General features: G+C 41.0%; 1 long non-coding RNA gene across 1 annotated transcript; it reads right to left on the reverse strand.

Moving 5' to 3' along the window:
• Positions 1-1,271: 1,271 nt before the first annotated feature.
• LOC130543314 (uncharacterized) lies at positions 1,272-10,396 on the reverse strand. Its single transcript, XR_008958565.1, has 2 exons — positions 9,268-10,396; positions 1,272-3,211 (listed from the first exon to the last, which is right to left on the reverse strand). It is a non-coding gene; the product is annotated as an uncharacterized LOC130543314 (long non-coding RNA).
• Positions 10,397-18,821: the final 8,425 nt, after the last annotated feature.

The following is an 18,821-nucleotide window of genomic DNA, read 5'->3' on the forward strand; positions in this document are numbered from 1 at the left end:
GAGAGAAAAAGAGGGAGCATAAGCAGTAGGGGCAGAGGGAGAGAGAATAATCTCAGACTCCGCACTGGGTGTGAATCCCAATGTGGGCTCAACCTCACAACAATGAGATCACGACCCCAGCCAAAACTAAGAATCGGCCGTCTAGCTGACTGCGCTACCCAGGTGCCCCTAAATAAATAAAATCTTAAAAAAAAAAAAAAGAATGAATGTTTTCAAAAGCACACAGATCTATTATGTAACATACATATCCACTCTCTCCTTTTCCAAAATGCCGGACCTGTAGCTGTCCCGGTTGCTATGGAAACAACAAAGATCTTGGATTAAGTTCATAGTCCAGAGCTTTGGGAAGCACACAGCCAGCAGCTGCAGGAATCAGAAACTTGCCGCCATACGGATTCCGCAGCTGCCAGACCAAAATTTTAAAGAAGGCACAAGGAAGAAGGGCAGAGCGGAGAGAGAACTCTTTGTTTTCTATTGAAAATAGGGGGAAAGACAAATAGTGACTGATCTAAATGCAATTATAGTACTTAATGAATGCACCCTAGCCTACAGTGTTTTAAACCATCTCAAATGGCTGGGAAATTAATTCTAGCATGACTTTAGTCAAAGAATATTTGTGATGAATTTGCACTATCTGAATAATTGCAGCTATCAGCTGAAATAACAGCAGGGAGGTGGGTAACTAGGTCAGATATTCCAGGCCTTGTCTCAGCAAGGATGAAATTTGGTTTGAGTCTTGAAATGGGCATTTGGGGAGAAAAATCCAGTACTTCTGATTCTAGCAGTAGAAATGCCTTGGAATTACAGAATATTAGAGCTGACGAAAGATTTCAGAGGCCCAAAGAACCACACCTTCTTGTTGCACAGATGACACAATTAAAACTCAGGGAGTTTAGGTAATTTGTCCCATAACTGCTATTGTGTAGTCACCTTAAAGCCATGCAAGCTGCCATCACATGTTGGGAAAAGAACCTGCTTTTCACGTGCTCAAAGGCTAACTATTAACGACAGATGGGTATTCTAGCAGGAACCCCCTGTCCCACTTAGAGCAAGAGCTCTACTCCTCGGGACTTGGCCAAAGTCGAGCACAGAAAGGAACTGAAGTAATAAAGTTTGTTACTGTTATTAGTCAGCACAACCCTACTGAAAAGACAACTGATGACTGGTCAATGCAAATTAGAAATAATGGACAATTATAGTTATTTATATTCTCCTACCTTATCCTCCACTTCGTCTCATTAGCATGAACTAAAAAGTTGCTTTTGATGTGATTTTTTTTTTTTTGGAAGATTTATTGATTTGTTTGAGAGAGAGTGTGCAAGTGAGGGGAGGGGACAGAGGAAGAGGGAGACAGAATCTCAACCAGACTCCAGCTGAGCCAGACACAGAGCTCAATCCTGGGACTCTGGAATCATGACCTAAGCTGACATCAAGAGTCGGCTGCTTAACCAACCGAACCACTCAGGATCCCTCAAAATAATTCTTAATTTAATGGCCACACTGCACCATTTTTGTTTAAGTATATCAAGAATTTTCAGCACTCAGCCAGTAGTACAACGTATGTTTTCTTATTACAATTCCACTCATATTTTCTCATTTTAATACTACTTTTCATTTATTGAGCAAGTATTCTGTGCAATGCATTGTGTGAGTAGCTTTTTTTACATTAGTTCCTACTCTTAAAGCTGTCCCAAAAGGAAGGAATTATTCGTCCCATTTTTTCCATGCACGATTTTATTCTCAGAGGGATTAAGCAATGGGGCCAAGATCACAGTATGAAGGCAGAACTACAGATTCGAACACAGAGAGCCCTCTAGCTGCAAAGCCAGATTTCCACCACACAAATACAGCTTCCATACTCCAGGTCGGTACCTCCACAATCGGAGAAAATTAATTATTCACTTCTTCGGAAAAGATTACCCCAAAGCCATCTAACATGTCATCATAATGGAAAGATAATTAAAGATCATGCTACAAATTCCACAAATGCCAATGAATAATTAAGACTTCCAGAGACAGCTAGAAATTGGAAGCTGACCTATTGTACGGCTTGAAAACAGTTCCAGGTTACCTAGTTGAAAAGAAAAATGGGCAGTTGATGGTCACAGGATGTCTGGAGTCATTTCAAATCAGCCTCACAGAGGAATAAGAAATGAAACCCTCTGCAAATAGGCAAATATTGATTAAGGATATTCTAGGGCATGACCCAGAACTATGAAATTAACAGAATACAAAGGCAAGAGAAACAATGGCATTTTCCCTCAAACAGTTTTGATCAATGATTTTCAAAAGCGATAGCTAGAGCTATGACGGGGGATTTGAATATCAACTCAACATGATCTGTCATTTCAAACACCAGACGCTCTCTTTCCTTCATCTTCTGCTCAACCCTGAATTTCCATTCCTAGGATGATTGCACAGTCAGCTTCAAACCTATCCCTTTGGCTCCTGCCTCACTCCTTCACCAGGAAACATACTGGAAAATACTATCTATGATTAACAATATTACCATCAACATGTGCACACCGAGGGATTAATGAATGCACAGACCGTCCTACAGCTATGAAGTCATAAGGCATGATATGAACCACAATGTGTCTGCATTTTATACTTCCCCAAGAGTCTCCCTGGTAAATTACCACAGCCCAAAGCAAATAGCTGTAATTTAGCTCTTTTATACACATCCTTCTACCTGAGTGGGGTTAGGCAGGGAGCTAATCAGGCCAGGGAACATGCCACAGATTGAGGCAAGGGTCAGCAGACTGTGGCCCATGGGCCAAATTCAGCCCACCACTTCTTGTAAATAAAGCTTTACTGGAACACAACCACACCCATGAGTTCACATCTATATAGATGTGGCTGCCTTCATGTTTCAATTAAGTAATTGGGACAGAAACCATATGGCCCACAAAGTGGAAAATATGTACTATTTGGCCTTTTACAGAAAAATAATGTGCCAATTCCTGGTTAGGACATGGAAAGAGAAGCCCTTGGCCCAAACATGCTAAAATCAGGTGTAAATAGTCAATAGAAAATCATAATCCTAAACTCATAAATGCAGGTAAGAAAAACATGAGAGTACGATGTCAGCAAAATGGCAGAATAGGAGTTTTCTGCCACCTTCCCTAGAAGGAACACTGACTCTGACAATCTTTCAGATGAGAGTACCTTTAGAAGTCCGGGAGTCCAGCGGAGAAGTTCCGGCGCACCACTGGAAGAAAAAAAAAGATCCAAGATCAGACAATGAAGAGGGTTAAGAGGGACAGTTTGACTTTACCCACGTCATCCTTTAAGGTGGCATACCTCAGTCCCAAAGGAGCGCTTCTTGGCCTGTGATTTCTCCCAGGGGGGAAAGTGAGAGCATGTGAGAGAGCACCCAGCTTCCTCAGCTGTGCGGGACACTGCCGAAGAGGCCCATCTCGTTCTTGCCCCACCGAGAGTACTGTGATGAACTGCATGAGTGGGAGGCACAGAGCAGATGACAGAAGAGCAGCCAGGGCTCCTGTGATCACACTATCCCCCTGCCAGGTGAGCAGGGGCTGGGGTTCTCAAGGGGCATAGAAGGGATGCAGAGCCTACTAACCACTTCACAGATGCTATCAGAAAGCCTGCAAATGAGCCAGCTGCTGGGGCACTTCATGAGTCCATCTCCCCAGCTGGCCCATGGGTACCCCTAATGCTCTGTACACCTCACCCACACACCCACATCACAGTAGCTCCCTGTGTGCACCCCTGACAGCGGCCAGAGTTAGACTTTGCAGAAGGCTAATAAGCACACACAGAAAGCTGGCCCAACTCTGTGGCACTGAAAGACAGCACACAAACTTGAGCTTTCAGGACCACCCAGAGAGCTAGAACAGGCTGTAGGCACCCAGCCTGGGTCAAGAGAAGGGTCAAGGAACAGGAAGTGGAGTAGGCATATTCACAGAAAAGGCCTGAGGAAGCCTCAGCATCTCTAGCAGGACTGATAGAAGCTATTTCTCTTCCAAAGCCAGTCAGTAAAGACTGGTGGAGGTGAATCCTTCTTCAAATGTAAAGACAGCTGTGCAACACTTTGGGGAACATGAAAAATCAAGGAAACATGACACCATCAAAGAACACAATAATTTTCTAGTAACGGACCCCCAAAGAAATGGAGGTCTGAGGTTTGCCCAATAAAGAATTCAAAATAGTTGTTTTAGGAAGGTCAGTGAGCTACAAGAAAGCACAGAAAATTCAATGAAATCAGGAAAACAATATACAAACAAAATGAGAAGTTCAACAGAGGGATAGAAATCATAAAAAGAAAATTGGACAGCTACATGCAAAAGAATGAAACTTGACCACTATCTCACACCATACACAAAAATAAACTCCAAATGGATGAAAGACCTCGATGTGAGACAGGAATCCATCAAAATTCTAGAGGAGAACATAGGCAGCAACCTCTACGACATCGGCCAAAGCAACCTTTTTCATGATACATCCCCAAAGGCAAGAGAAACAAAAGATAAAATGAATTTATGGGACTTCATCAAGATTAAAAGTTTCTGCACAGCCAAGGAAACAGTCAGAAAAACTAAGAGGCAGCCCACGGAATGGGAGAAGATATTTGCAAATGATACTACAGATAAAAGACTGGTATCCAAGATCTACAAAGAACTTCTCAAACTCAATACACGAGAAACAAATAAACAAATCAAAAAATGGGCAGAAGATATGAACAGACACTTTTCCAATGAAGACATACAAATGGCTAACAGACACATGAAAAAATGTTCAAAATCATTAGCCATCAAGGAAATTCAAATCAAAACCACACTGAGATACCACCTTACGCCAGTTAGAATGGCAAAAATAGACAAGGCAAGAAACAACAATTGTTGGAGAGGATGTGGAGAAAGGGGATCCCTCCTACATTGTTGGTGGGAATGCAAGTTGGTACAGCCACTCTGGAAAACAGTGTGGAGGTCCCTTAAAAAGTTAAAAATTGAGCTACCCTATGATCCAGCCATTGCACTACTGGGTGTTTACCCCAAAGATACAGACGTAGTGAAGAGAAGGGCCATATGCACCCCAATGTTCATAGCAGCAATGTCCACAATAGCTAAATCGTGGAAGGAGCCGAGATGCCCTGCAACAGATGACTGGATTAAGAAGTTGTGGTCCATATATACAATGGAATATTACTCAGCAATCAGAAAGAACGAGTTCTCAACATTTGCTACAACATGGACGGCACTGGAAGAGATAATGCTAAGTGAAATAAGTCAAGCAGAGAAAGACAACTATCATATGATTTCTCTCATCTATGGAACTTAAGAACTAGGAAGATCGGTAGGGGAAGAAAGGGATAAAGAAAGGGGGGGTAATCAGAAGGGGGAATGAAACATGAGAGACTATGGACTATGAGAAACAAACTGAGGGCTACAGAGGGGAGGGGGGTGGGGGAATGGGATAGGCCGGTGATGGGTAGTAAGGAGGGCACATACTGCATGGTGCACTGGGTGTTATACACAACTAATGAATCATCGAGCCTTACATCGAAAACCGGGGATGTACTGTATGGTGACTAACATAATATAATAAAAAATCATTAAAAAAAAAAAAAGAAATCATAAAAAGAAACAAAGAGAAATCCTGCAGCTGAAGAATACGATGAATGAGAGGAGAAATGCCACAGAGAGGTATTTCATGGGAAGGCATTTAAACATCAAGATGGACAGCCTGTGTTTTGAAGGCACTGCCTTTGAAGGCAAAGTAGTTTCCACATCCACTAATTGGGCTTCCACAGACATAGCTACTCTCTGGAAACAGAGACCATATGATGTGAAACAGAACAATGAGAAGTGAAACGCCACCTGAGTTCTCGAATAATGCCTCTGTTGCCCTTGTTCTTTCATGCGCAAAGTGAAAACATTTGTATTCACATTCAACTTATATGCATGTATTTGTGATATACGTGTGTGTATGTGTGTATTTGTATCCATATGTTGATATTTAGGTGTTTAAACTAATATTGTACGTATATATACAATCTAATAAAGATGACATTCACTCAAGTATGAATGATTTTAGCTTATTTGTAAAGGATATGGTTTAACTATGTAATTCCTAAATACATGTTGATTCATTTGATGACAAGCACATTGGACAAATAACTGTGTGCCAGGCATGATTATACGGTCGATAAATGCATTGGTGGGGGAAAAACAAGACAAAAAGCACATGCTCTTTCTTCTTTTTTTTTTTTTGCTAGTTTACATTCTAGTGTTGGGGGAGAAACTGACCATAAACAAAATAATATTTTCTACTGCTGTGTAACAAATTACATAACCTTTAGTGACTTAAAACAACATACACTTATAATGTCCATTTCCGTGGTCAGGAGTCTGAGCATGGCTTAACTACATCCTCTGATTCAGAGCATCTCAAGGGCTGTGATGTCATCTGATGGCTTGATTGGGAAGAACCTGCACAAGGTTGTGGGTAGAATCCGTTCCCTTAGGGCTGTGGATCTGGACCTCAGTACCTGGCTGCTGTTCATGCAAGGCCATCTGAGTCCCTCGTCACACAGGCCTCTCCACAATGGCAGCTTTCTCTAAGCAAGCAAGGGAGGGCCTTCTAACAAGACAGAGTCCAAGTCTTTTGTAACCCAACCAGAGACATGACATGCCATCACCTTTGCTGTATTCTAATTTTTGGGGACGTAACCATCACAGCCCACACTCAAAAGGTCAGGATGACACAAGGCTATGACTACCAGGAGATGGGGATCATCAGGAGCCATAATTAAAGTCTGCCTACTACACGGGGCCAGAACATGGAGAACGTGGTGGGCCACTAGAAGGAATCTAGATTTTACTAGGATGTAGAAATCAATGTTACAGTAATTTATGAGATGCAGCTCAGGATCTACTGAGGTGTGATGTCTACTGACAGTGTTTACTTTGCAGCCACCCACACATCATCCCCCGGGAGACCCCTCAAGCTCCTTATCTCATGGAAGTTGATTTTTCAGCTTCCTGTGCTGCTCCCACAGCCATTGTGACTTGCCCTGATGCTACAGGCTTGCTCCCAGTCACTCATAATCTCTCCCTGCATCACCCCTTTATATAAATTTCCTCCCGTTTTTCTCTCCACCTATATCTCTTTCCTGCTGAGAGTCAGCTCTTACATTAATCATAGTCTTCTCTTCCTCTTTTGGCCAACAGTATCACTACCAGACTATTGACACCATTAAATTATTTACTATCTTGGTAAGTGAGCCTTTTCATCCAATTCAGAAAAGGGAGATGGAATTACAACAGGTAAATTAAATTGCAAGGTTATTCTTTGACATTTGATGCATGTGCTAAAGGTTGCAGAAGCAGAAAGTCAGTGACCATGACTCCTGTTTTGCCTGTGTGGAACACGTGGCCAAACTGCTGTTTGCTAATGGGCCCTTCCAGTTCCTGACAGAGCCCATACACTATCTTGCCACCTTGCTTCTCTTTTCCCATTCCTTTTATACATATGTTCATGATCTCCTCAGAAAGCTGGATCCGTCAGGCGAACACTCACAGTTACAACCAGTTTTCTCCATGAATCTATAGTTTTCCTATCCAAGCTCTCTTTCAAATGCCCTCCCAGCAATCTCTTGCCCCTCACGTTCATTTCTGCACAACTTCTTCTTTGCTGGCATATGAATAAACTAATAATTGGAAACTTTGAGAAGAATCCTCCATTTCTGTACATAGACTATATAACAGTGATCAAGGACAACATCATAACGATACAAATAAAAAAGTACGGCTAGGTTGTAAAGGAACACCTTCAAATATTTAAACAGATAAGAGGTGAGATCTTAGTTTCCTAAAGTACTTTCAAGCCATGTGACCACATTGGCCTTAAGGCCACATTTTTTGAGGGAGGAAAAAAAATCATTATGATCTTCTTTCCTTAATAGGAATTTTGTTGATGTTTTTCAGGGAAATATGTTCTCGGAAATGGCTAAAAACATCTTTCCAAGATTTATTTCTCTCCTCATGATCAAAGAAGTGTAGCAATGCCTATATTTGCCAGAAACAGTACAATATTTTCCCTCAGGTTTTGAAACTCCTTGAAAACCTCTGTAACCTGCTGCTTTGTTTTTATAGTAATCAAAGCTAAACTGGGGTTTAGAGAAAAACGAAGCATGTAACACAACTGAAGAAATTCCATCTCAATGCTGCACACATTTTCCAAATATTCAACTTTTTCCCCCTAGTATAAACATAGCCTTTATCACGAAATTGAACAGTTTTCTAAATTTGTCTCTTAGGAGCAAGCCTACTCTGCACATCATGGAACATTTTATCCTCCCAAGATAGACTAAAAGCTCTAAATTACTCATTACACGGCTTAACAAAAGAAGCTCATCGTTAGTTAATTGGAGATAACATGGCCTTGTTCCCTGATGCAGATATACTAAAAATTGCTGGTTATTTCTGTAGTTAATTTCTTCTGGAAAAAGTTCTCAGTCATAAAATTTATCTTCTCATGATAAAGAAATGAGATAGCATGAAATAAATATTCAATTTGGAGCTAAGAGGATGTAGAATACTAACGAGGAGAGAACTAAATTTCTGAAACACTTGCAAAATGTCAACTGTCCCAAATGATATGCAACCCAGTCCCCTCAAAGAAAACCATTTCAGTTAGTTGGACTTCACAGAGCCTTGCTAGGGTGAGGCAGTGCTTTGGGTGCCAAAGGTAAGGGGGGAGCCTGAGGCAAGTGCCTTGCTTGCTTCGCCCTAGTCTGGGCCCCAGTTACACAAAGGAGCTATCTCCCTGAAATGGCCTCTTATTTAATTTTGAATGAGTCATATAACTGCTCACTTGTTTTTGGATTTCTTTCCTGTAATCCTATTTATTTTGGCTCCCTGGGTCTTTCATTCAATCCATTACAAGTTAAAACACAGATAGTGGGTTCCTACAAATAATGGATTACCAAAGGGGCATCTTGAGGAAATAAAGACCACTAAGATGTGGGCACAGCTGTAAAGGGCTTGTAATCCAATACAGAAGACGTGTGTTTCTGCTTTCTACAAAAATCCTTGCTTAGACCCTCCACTGCCCTTCAAACTGGGATTCTAATTCCTCATGCCCTACATTGCCAAGTGTCACCCCATCACCCACTATTCACTTTCTGGTTCATGACAAGCACTCTTCTTCGCATGCAACTAGAATGAAAGCCCTGATGAGCTGTCTGAGGCCTTCCAATTCATTGCAAACCCAAGACTTTAAGCATCATTGAATGTCACTGACCTGAGGCTTTTTCTATTGTTGAACATCCTTTCCTTCTTGAGCATTTCTCCTTACTGTCACTGTGGCTGGGCTTCAATATGTCTGATCCCTGCTCCATCTACTTCAATAGCATCCCCTTCTTTTTGTTCCAGTACCATCTTCTTCCTAAATGTTGGTATCGTTTATGATCAGAACTCTCTTTTCTTGCTACTGTACATAATTTCCCTGGTCAATCCCAGCCACTTGCAAAAGTTTACTTCCTATGCATGCACATTTGACTTCAAAATCTGCATCTAGGCCAAGCCCTTTTCACTGGAAACCATGTCTTTTTGTCTTGTTAGGCACATGTGTTAAATAACAACTAAGTTCCTAGGCATTATAAATGCACAGATAAAGCAGATAGCCTCTAACCTCAGACTGCAACCTGGTGGAGGATATAGATCATTCCAGAAAAAGTTATAACACAATATGTGTTATAATTAAACATGTATCTGGTGCTCTAGGGCATTGCTGCTCAAACTTCAATGTGCAACTGAAACACCTGGGCATCCTGTTCAAATGAAGATTTGATTCAGAAGGTCTGCATTGGGGCTGAAAATTCTGCATTTCTGTGAACCTCCCAGGTGATGCTGCTGCCGGCATTCCATGGAGCACACTCTGAGTAGTAAAGTTTGGGGAGATTTATCTGACCCTAACTCTGTCTGTGAAGTCGAGGCAATGATGACTGACCTAAGTCTTGAGGACAGCCTGAATTTGACAGGGGAGTAAATGGGAACAGATCATCTGGGAAAAGGGAAAAGCATGGTAAAAAGGGCAGGCATGTGTCAGCATGGAGGTGTGGGACACCTGTGCCTACAGCCCATGGCAGCAGCGGTGGGAGAGTCCAGTGGGTGGAATGGGGCGTGGGGGAGGAGGACCTAGATACTTAGAAACCACATGATGAGGGACCTATAGCATGTCTTAGAGCAGAGACACGCAGAATAAGACAGAGACAGCGGAAGCACTATAAATCAACAAACACGAGGTTCGGTCTATGCTGAGTGCTTGTCTCCAGTGTCTGGGCCTCTCCCAACAGAGAGCAGCTGGCTATGCCTGTTTCCCCCTCGGATGCCCCTCTGGGCATGGCTGCTGTGCCTGGCGTTCCCATCTGTTGCTGGAGGAAACCATTTTCTTAAACCTCCGACTTGCTCAAGACAATTCCTTCAGTGATTAAAAATTGTTTTCATACTTTCCCACATAGTGGGGATTGAAAACAAACCACCAAAACATCATACAAATTCACACACAAAAAGTAACCTCTGCTAATGAATGAATGAATGGTGTAGGACGGTATTTCAGGTGGGAACTCAGTAGAGAAGAATCAGTACTATTTATAGCAGTGCTCTCCAAAAGAAATACAATGTGAGCAACACATGTGATTTTAAATTTCCTAGTAACTACATTTCAAAGAGAAACAAGTTTGGGGTGCCTGGGTAGCAGAGTCAGTTAAGTGTCCGACTCTTGGTCTTGGCTCAGGTCATGATCTCAGGGTTGTGAGATCAAGCCTGGCTTCCAGCTCTGCACTCAGTGCAGAGTCTGCTTGAGATTCTCTCTTCCTCTCCCTCTGCCCTTCCCCACTGTGTGTGTGCATACACACCCACACTCACGCTCTCTCTCTCTCAAATAAATAAATCTTAAAAAAAGAAACAAGTTAAACTAATCTTATTATACTTTATTTAACCCAATATATCCAAAATATTATCAATTCAACATGTAATTAATATAAAAAACTACTGATGAGATATTTTACATTTCCTTTGTAGTAGGTCTTTGAAATCTATGTATGGATTTTACACTTATGTCACAGCTCAATTCAGACTCACTCTTTTTCTTTCTTTTTTTTTTTTAAGATTTTATTTATTTATTTGAGAGGGAGAGAGAGTGAGCAAGAGTGTAAGAGCATGGGGAGGAAAAAGCAGACTCCCTGCTGAGCAGGGAGCCCAACCCAGGACTCAATCCCAGGATGCTGGGATCATGGCCTGAGCCGAAGGCAGACGCTTAACTGACTGAGCCACCCAGCTGCCCCCAGACTCACTCTTTCTCAAGTGCCCAGTAGCCCCATGTACCTGCTAGCTACCAAACTGGACAGCACAATTTTCAAAAAGTATGCAGTTAACTCCTTAATCTATACCTATTCCTAACTCACTGTGAGCTTAGGTCACTTCCCCTTCCTGTACTCACATGTCTCATCTGAAACTGAAAACGGTGGATTATCAGTGTCCCCACATGATAATGCAGATTCTGAAGACATCCTGTTGTAGCCAAAGGGAAGAGCAGTGTGTGTGTGTGTGTGTGTGTGTGTGTGTGAACAAACACTGAAGTTACTGTAGCTATCACCCTGGAAATCCCAATCTTAAAGTAGGTTCCTACCCTCTGAAAGGATAAGAAACATGACACTGAGACTGCTAAGGTCACTCAAACTCTTGACACTTTCCAGCCATTTGTAGGTTTTGGGGGGTTGTTTCTTTGGTTTGGGGGCATAAGGGAAGTATTTTGGGGGGGATAGGGGTTTTTGAAGATTCTACAAATAGAAGCAGAAATCAAGTAGTAACTTGTGCATTATTCTCTTGATTAGAACAGGCATGTTTACTGCACTCGGACAGCAGAGAAACGAGTCTATACCCCAATACCTGCCTCTGCACTATCGCAAGATAAGTGAGCAACAATCTTGTCTTGACGCACAGAGGAAGACATGTGATGACACAATGAAAACTGCTTTCAACCAAGGTCAGTGCCACCACGTTAGAGAATGATGGGAAAGACTCCACGTTCTTCTTTTTCAAAAGGTGAGTAAAATACACTGATACTCAGCTTCTTTAAGAAACTCTGTTTTTTCTGTCTTATTTGTTTTTAAATGTTCCATTTTAAGGGTGTCTTGTAAATTCCAAACACATCAAGGAGCACATTGGAGGCAAGGGTTCCATATTATTCGGTTGTGTAAGCCCCGTGTGTAGCACAGTACCTTGCACTCGGTGTATGCTTATCCAGCGCATGAGGCAGCATTTCAGTCCTCACCAGGGGTTCTCCAATAGATTGCCTACGTGTGGCAAAGAATAATACTGAAACAGGACTCCAGGGGCTGTGCACAGCACTCCCTAGAAGAGAGGTTGTGCATTTGAGGTTTTGTCTGCTATTAACAGGGAAGGATGAAGAGCTGGAAGGGAGAAGGCAGCCAGACAAAGCTCCAGACAAGGCTCATAGAAGCTCCTGCCACCTCCCACCACCTGGAAGGCAATGAGATGAAAGATAGCTCTTCATCTCTCCCCTCAAGCCCCAGGCCAATCACTGTAACACTTTTTCTTTACCTTAAAGAATGTCTTTCTGGTCAATGTACTTTAAAATCTTTTCATACATATATACACATATAAGTTTACATAATGCCCAAATGTGATTATTTCATATATACTAATTCATTGTCTTAGTAGTAGTTCTTGTGTACATCTGCAGTTTTACGTGTCTTCTTCTATCCTCCACCCCCACCATTCCTCCCTACTACCCACGGTGCTGCCACAGCCCTCCCTGGTAACCCAGGTGAAGAATCTAGAATATATCTTTCCATATTTTTCTTCATAGTTAATCACACACACACACACAGAATTCTGTCATTGCTTTATAAAAATGGGAAATTACATCCCTTTCTGCTTCTTGCTTTTCTCTCTTAACAATAATACACTGTAGAAATTCCCATACACCAACTAATACATTCCAATTCACTCTTCCAAATGGCTGCATGATGTGATATGTCATATATGATCCAATATATTCTAATTTACTCAATGACTCCTCCACTGAAGGGCAGTTACTTTGTTTCCAGTTTCTTGTCAGCTTGAACACTGCTCAGTACCTACCCTGGAGCATTGGTCTTTACCTACTGAGCTGCATTTCTACAGGATGGAGCTCCAAGATGGGACGGCTGGGTCAAAGAGTATATATGTTTAACATTCTGATAGTTGTAGACATTAATATACAAAAGGCCTATAAACACTCATATTATCACCAATAATATATGAAAGTACCCATTTTCTACATCTCCTGGCAATATGTGGTATTGTTTCATATTATTTTTAATTTCTGCACGTGAAGTAAGTATCAGGTGAGCAATATGTACCCATAGGTGTCACTCTTTTAGGGGAAACCAGAAAGTCCTGCTATGACTGAGTGCAGTGGGAAGGATGCTAGTTTTGGATTCATACTCTCCATCCTGAACTGAAAAACTGATTAAGTCTTTTAACCTCACTGAGCCTCTTTCTACATTTGTTAAAAGGACACAAATACACATACACATATATACACATTTTAGTATCAAAGGCTGACAAAACAATGTGACCTTATCAGGCCAAAATCACAGTGAAGCTGAGAATTAAGAAGGGATAGCAGAACACTAATGTCATTCTTCCCTGAGGGCATGCCAGGTCAACCTGGCAATTTAAGTTTTAGATTTTATTCCTATGATGTGCAAGAGGTAGAAGAAAAAAAAACAAAACAGGGCTCATTAAGGGTGGGAATCTAATAAAGGACCCTTCTACTTCAAATTTGGGATCTCCAAAGTGCTACACCTTCCATGCAAATTTGAGGCAAAATAGACTCATACCAAATCTGAACCATAAAAGGAACACAAAGACATTTTCCTATATCCCAAAACAAGCAGCAAAGAAAAAATGAAAAGTTGTTATTAAAAACTGCCATCCACGTGGATTTGCAACCCCAATCCGTATCATCTCAGAAGTCCAAACTAATGTTAAGCTATCAATTTAGCTCAAAACAGAACCTCTAAAACTACTTGTGGTGAAGAGCTGGGCTGTTTGTTTCATTTCCAATCCATGGGAACTCTCATATTTTTATAAAACACAATAAAAATGAATTATAGAAAAGTGATATGGAAATAAAAAGACAAGCACAGCATACTGATGCTGTCGCAATGTCAAGTGACTATGAAAATTTCCAATGTCACTCTCCATTTCCATACTTACCGCACAAAAGGTTGCAAGCATTTTGGGCAGCAACACCTGGTCCCAAGTACTGGGTGGAACACGTGCAGTTCCTCCCTGTGAACATACCTCCCTCTGAAGCCTTAGGGAATTTCCAAAATAATTTCCAAGGAGAAAGAATATTTCACAAGCAGAAGAAAATCAGCAAACATACAAGGAAACTAGATACTATGAGGCAAAATTAAAGAGAAAAATCAGATTCGCAAAAGCTTCAGCTATTGAAATGATGAGACACTGAATCTGAAGCAACTTGATTATATTTAAAGGAATAAAATATAACATACTACTATAAACAGTGACCCAGTAGGCTTAAAAAGAACAAAACAGAAATGGAAAATAAAATAACAGAAAGTAAAGATTCAATAAATGGGTTTAACAGCAGAGTGAAACATGGTTGGAGAAACGACTGGGTAACAGAAAGTTGGGGCAAATATTATCCAGAATGCAGCACAGCAAAACAAACCAATGTAGAAGATGAAAGAGAAGTTGAGAAACGTAAAGACTGGATAAGATATAAAATATTTTCTCGGAATCCCAGAAGGAAAGAAAGAGAATAGGGCAGAGAAAATATTATGAAAAGATTTTTTTCCCCAGAATGGGTAAAAGACATCAATCTATAAATTCAAGAGTCCCAGGAATCCGAAGGAAATTTCATAAATAAAAATGCACACCTAGATAATTCAAAGTTTGAGAACACCAAAGAAAACCTTAAAAAGAGAGGAGAAAACCCAGATTGCCCTCCAAGGACTGACAGGCTGACAGCTGATTTTCAACAACAAAAACAGAAGCCAGGTAAAAGGAGGTGAACACTGCTGTCGGCCATATGAACAGGCGTGGAAGCAGACCTTCCTCCAGTGGAGCCAGAAGACTGCACTCCAACACCATGACTGCAGCCTATGAGACACTCAGCCAGAGGACCCAGCTAACATGCACCCAGATTCCTAGCCCAGGGAAATGGTGAGATAGTGTATAATAACTGATAATAATGAGATTACATGTAATAATAAATATTCCTTGTTTTTGAACTGCTGAGTTTGGGGCTAATTTGTTATGCAGCAACAGACAATGAATACAGTTAACCTTCATCTGTTCCACCTGCCATTAAGTAGAGCCAGCAATTTAAAAATAAAGATACAACACAGACTGGGGGAGGGGGAGAGCATGGAAAACCCACAATCTAGCCAACTCTCAGCGGGGAAGAGAATCTGCCATGGTGTACTAGTTTTCTAGGGCTGCCATAACCAAGTACCATAGACTGGAAGCATAAATAGCAGAAATTTATGGTCGCAGTTCTGGAGACCTAGGGTTGGTTCCTTCTGAAGGATGTGAGGGAAGGCTCTGTTCTAGGCTACTCTCTTTGGCTTGTAGATGCCTGTCTTCTATGTCTCCTCACTCCACCTTCCCTCTATGTGCACAAATTTCTCCTTTTTATAAGGACACCAGTCATACTGAATTAGGGCCCAGTGAGTGACCTCTTGAGTTGATTACCTCTGTAAAGACCCAATCTCCAGAAAAGGTTACATTCTGAGAGACGTGAGGGTTAGGACTTCAATAGATTAATTTGGGGGGTGGGGGACCCAGTTAAACCAATAACACATAGTGAAGAGTATTTAGATATGTACTATTATTCCGTCATACACTCAATGTTTGAAATCACGAGTTCATTCTAGCTCCAAATAATTCCCGCATACTGTTTTACTTGGTTCGAAGTGAGGCTGTAACTATAACATTCATTTGTCTTGCCTGTCATGCACGCGACTGTGAGGTCTGATATGGTCTGGAGGGGTTCTTTATTACAGTTTTGCTCTTTTGTTATCAGTTTTAAGAACACATAATGAAAACCAAAATGCTGCAAATACGTCAACTTGGCATTAGATACAGCTGGTTTAATGTGGCACTTTGCTAAATTCAATCACAGCATTGTTTATGGATGAACTTTTTCATTCATCCTCATAAATCACATCTAAGCTAATTAAAATCCCAAATGGAAGTGGTATCTCAGCTGTCCCACAGCCGACTTCTCCACTGACTCTACCCATAATGAAATATGAAGATAATAAAAGTATTCTAGGGGTCACAGTCTAGGATGCACTTCCAAAACTCATAAACAATCCTCACTTGCATGCCCCCTGAAGCTGAGACAGTGGTAGAAATGAACCAGATAAAACCAGGGGCTGTGTAAGATGTCCTGAGTGCAGCCCGCATGGTGAATTGAGACTTTAGCTTCTTGGGTACAGGGGAATCACTAATGGCAGAAATGCAGAAGTCAAGCTCATGTTCCAGAAACAGCTCCATTTCTTTATACATGGGAATTAGAATTGCTCTAACACTGTTCAGGTGTCTGTATATTTGCCTCAAATACAGCCCTGATTTCCCTTACTAAGAACAAAGTCCTTTAGTCCAAAGAGTTTGGGACAAGGCGGCCCTGGAGGACATCTGGTATATCAGGCACAAGCTGTGCAAAATTGTGGATGTCTTTGCTGCTGAAGGCAAGGATTATAGGAAGGCTGTCCAATTTCTACTGGACTGGACTTTCTGGAATGAAACACAACAATGCAATTATCACAGCAGAAAACTACATGGAAAAGATGAGAAAAAAGAGATGGAAACCAATTTGTGAAACAGCATAGCACACTAAGTTCATTGAACAATAATAAATATTGCGACATTGTCTGAAGGCTTTTAAAGCTCAATATTGGGGGAGAAAGAAAACAATAAAAGAAGAATAGCATTATTTCAGGCAAGGCAACATACTGAAGCAATGAATGTTCAAAGCAGGATACATGTCACAATAATGAAAGCTATATTTAAATCAAAGGTTCTTAGCTAATGCCTGCCAAACCCCAGCGGATGGCCAGTAAAAGAAACTACGAGGGAAAGAGTCCAGAAACAAAGACAAGGGGTGCCATAGCTGGCAAAGAACATTGCTCCTCAAAGGAATTGCCTGAGGTTTTCTGTTCAACTGTGGGCTATGCTCTCTTGGTTCTCATTTGAAGGCACAGAGCCATTCAAAGAGAGCTGGTTTTACAAAACATGCAGGATGGGCTCCTAAAGAAGAAATTACCAGCATGCTTGCAAACTCTGCTCCACCACAGGAAATGTTTAGATTCACCAGGGAATAAAGAGAAGAAAAGAAAAGGGCAGGGCAGGGCAGGGCAGAGAAGGGAAGGGAAAAAGGAAAGAAAAAGGAAAGGAAAAGAACAAACGAGCAAACAGGTGTCTTTCCTACAGTTATTGACAACACTCAAAATGGAAGCAAGTCAATGAGAAAAACACACCCAGCTAAACTTTTCTAAGCAAGATGGACATAGTTATAAAAGAAGTGTTTGAAAATAATATTACTCCAAAAAAATTTGTGCTTAAAGCTTATTTGTATCATTGCCCACAAATCTCAAAAGTCCTTCCCTCAGTAGGGATAGATCAGCTTATTTAAATATTCACACATGACTGAAATATAAACAAGAGAAACTTAACTGAAATTAACTTAAATAACTTACATATTTAGCAGATGATAACTATACATATGTTAAATACATATAACTTACACTGGGAAGCAGTGGTTATTAAACTTTAGTGTGATCCTACTGCACGTGAAAGGAATAATAAATGGACATAACTGTCTGGAATAGGCATGTTGGTAGACTTTCCAAGCCTTCTGTGTGGACAGCCAAGCCAGCCTCTCACCATGGCATCCACTGAACAAATATTTATGGAAAGCCTGCTTTATGCCAAGCTATGTCCAAACCACTCGGGCCACTGTGGGAGATGAAATAGTCAAAATTCTCTGCCCTCCTGGCATCTACATTCTATCAGAGGAAGATAGATAATATACAAAATAAAAAATGGATCGTATTTTACTGTTGGTATATTAGTGTCCTATGGCTGCTGTAACAAATTACAACATATAGTGACTTAAAACAACACAAACGTATTACTGTCTACTTCTAGAAGTAAAAAATCTGAAATCCTTCCTTGGAGTTGCATACATAAAGTCTAACGGGATACTTAGCAATTCAGTGGAAGTAATAAACTGAATTGAATCTGTAACTTCTGCAGATATCCATTGTCTCCAGAGCTGTGTTCTTTGATCCACCAGCTCTAAAGATCTTAATTCTTTGAAATCATGTGGCACCATAATCTGACTTGAGTTTCTCTAGAAATTGCTGGTATTTGTGATTGCATTTTTGTGTTTCTTTGTTGCCTTGACTAGAATTATGAGACTTCCTTAAGCTCTGTAATGGTAATGAAAAATATCAGCCATATCTAGTGTTGGAAAGAGATCTTAATACCCTTCGGTGTAGTGGTCAAACCATGATGTTGCAAAGCCACTCCCTTCCATGTCAATACGTTTCTCCTTCAGTGAGCAGTTCATAAGCTCATTCAAGGGCAGACTTTTCATTTGCTAGTGATGATATCAAGGTTATTTTTTTTTGAAATCTGTAGCCTGCTGAGCTACAAGGACATATCATGTTCAGGACCAGCTGGACAGAATCCACAGGTATCTTGCAAACGCACGTGAACCAATCTAAACTCCATTAACAGAACATT

Source organism: Ursus arctos, chromosome X (assembly GCF_023065955.2).
Source record: "Ursus arctos isolate Adak ecotype North America chromosome X, UrsArc2.0, whole genome shotgun sequence".
Classification (NCBI taxonomy): Eukaryota; Metazoa; Chordata; class Mammalia; order Carnivora; family Ursidae; genus Ursus; species Ursus arctos.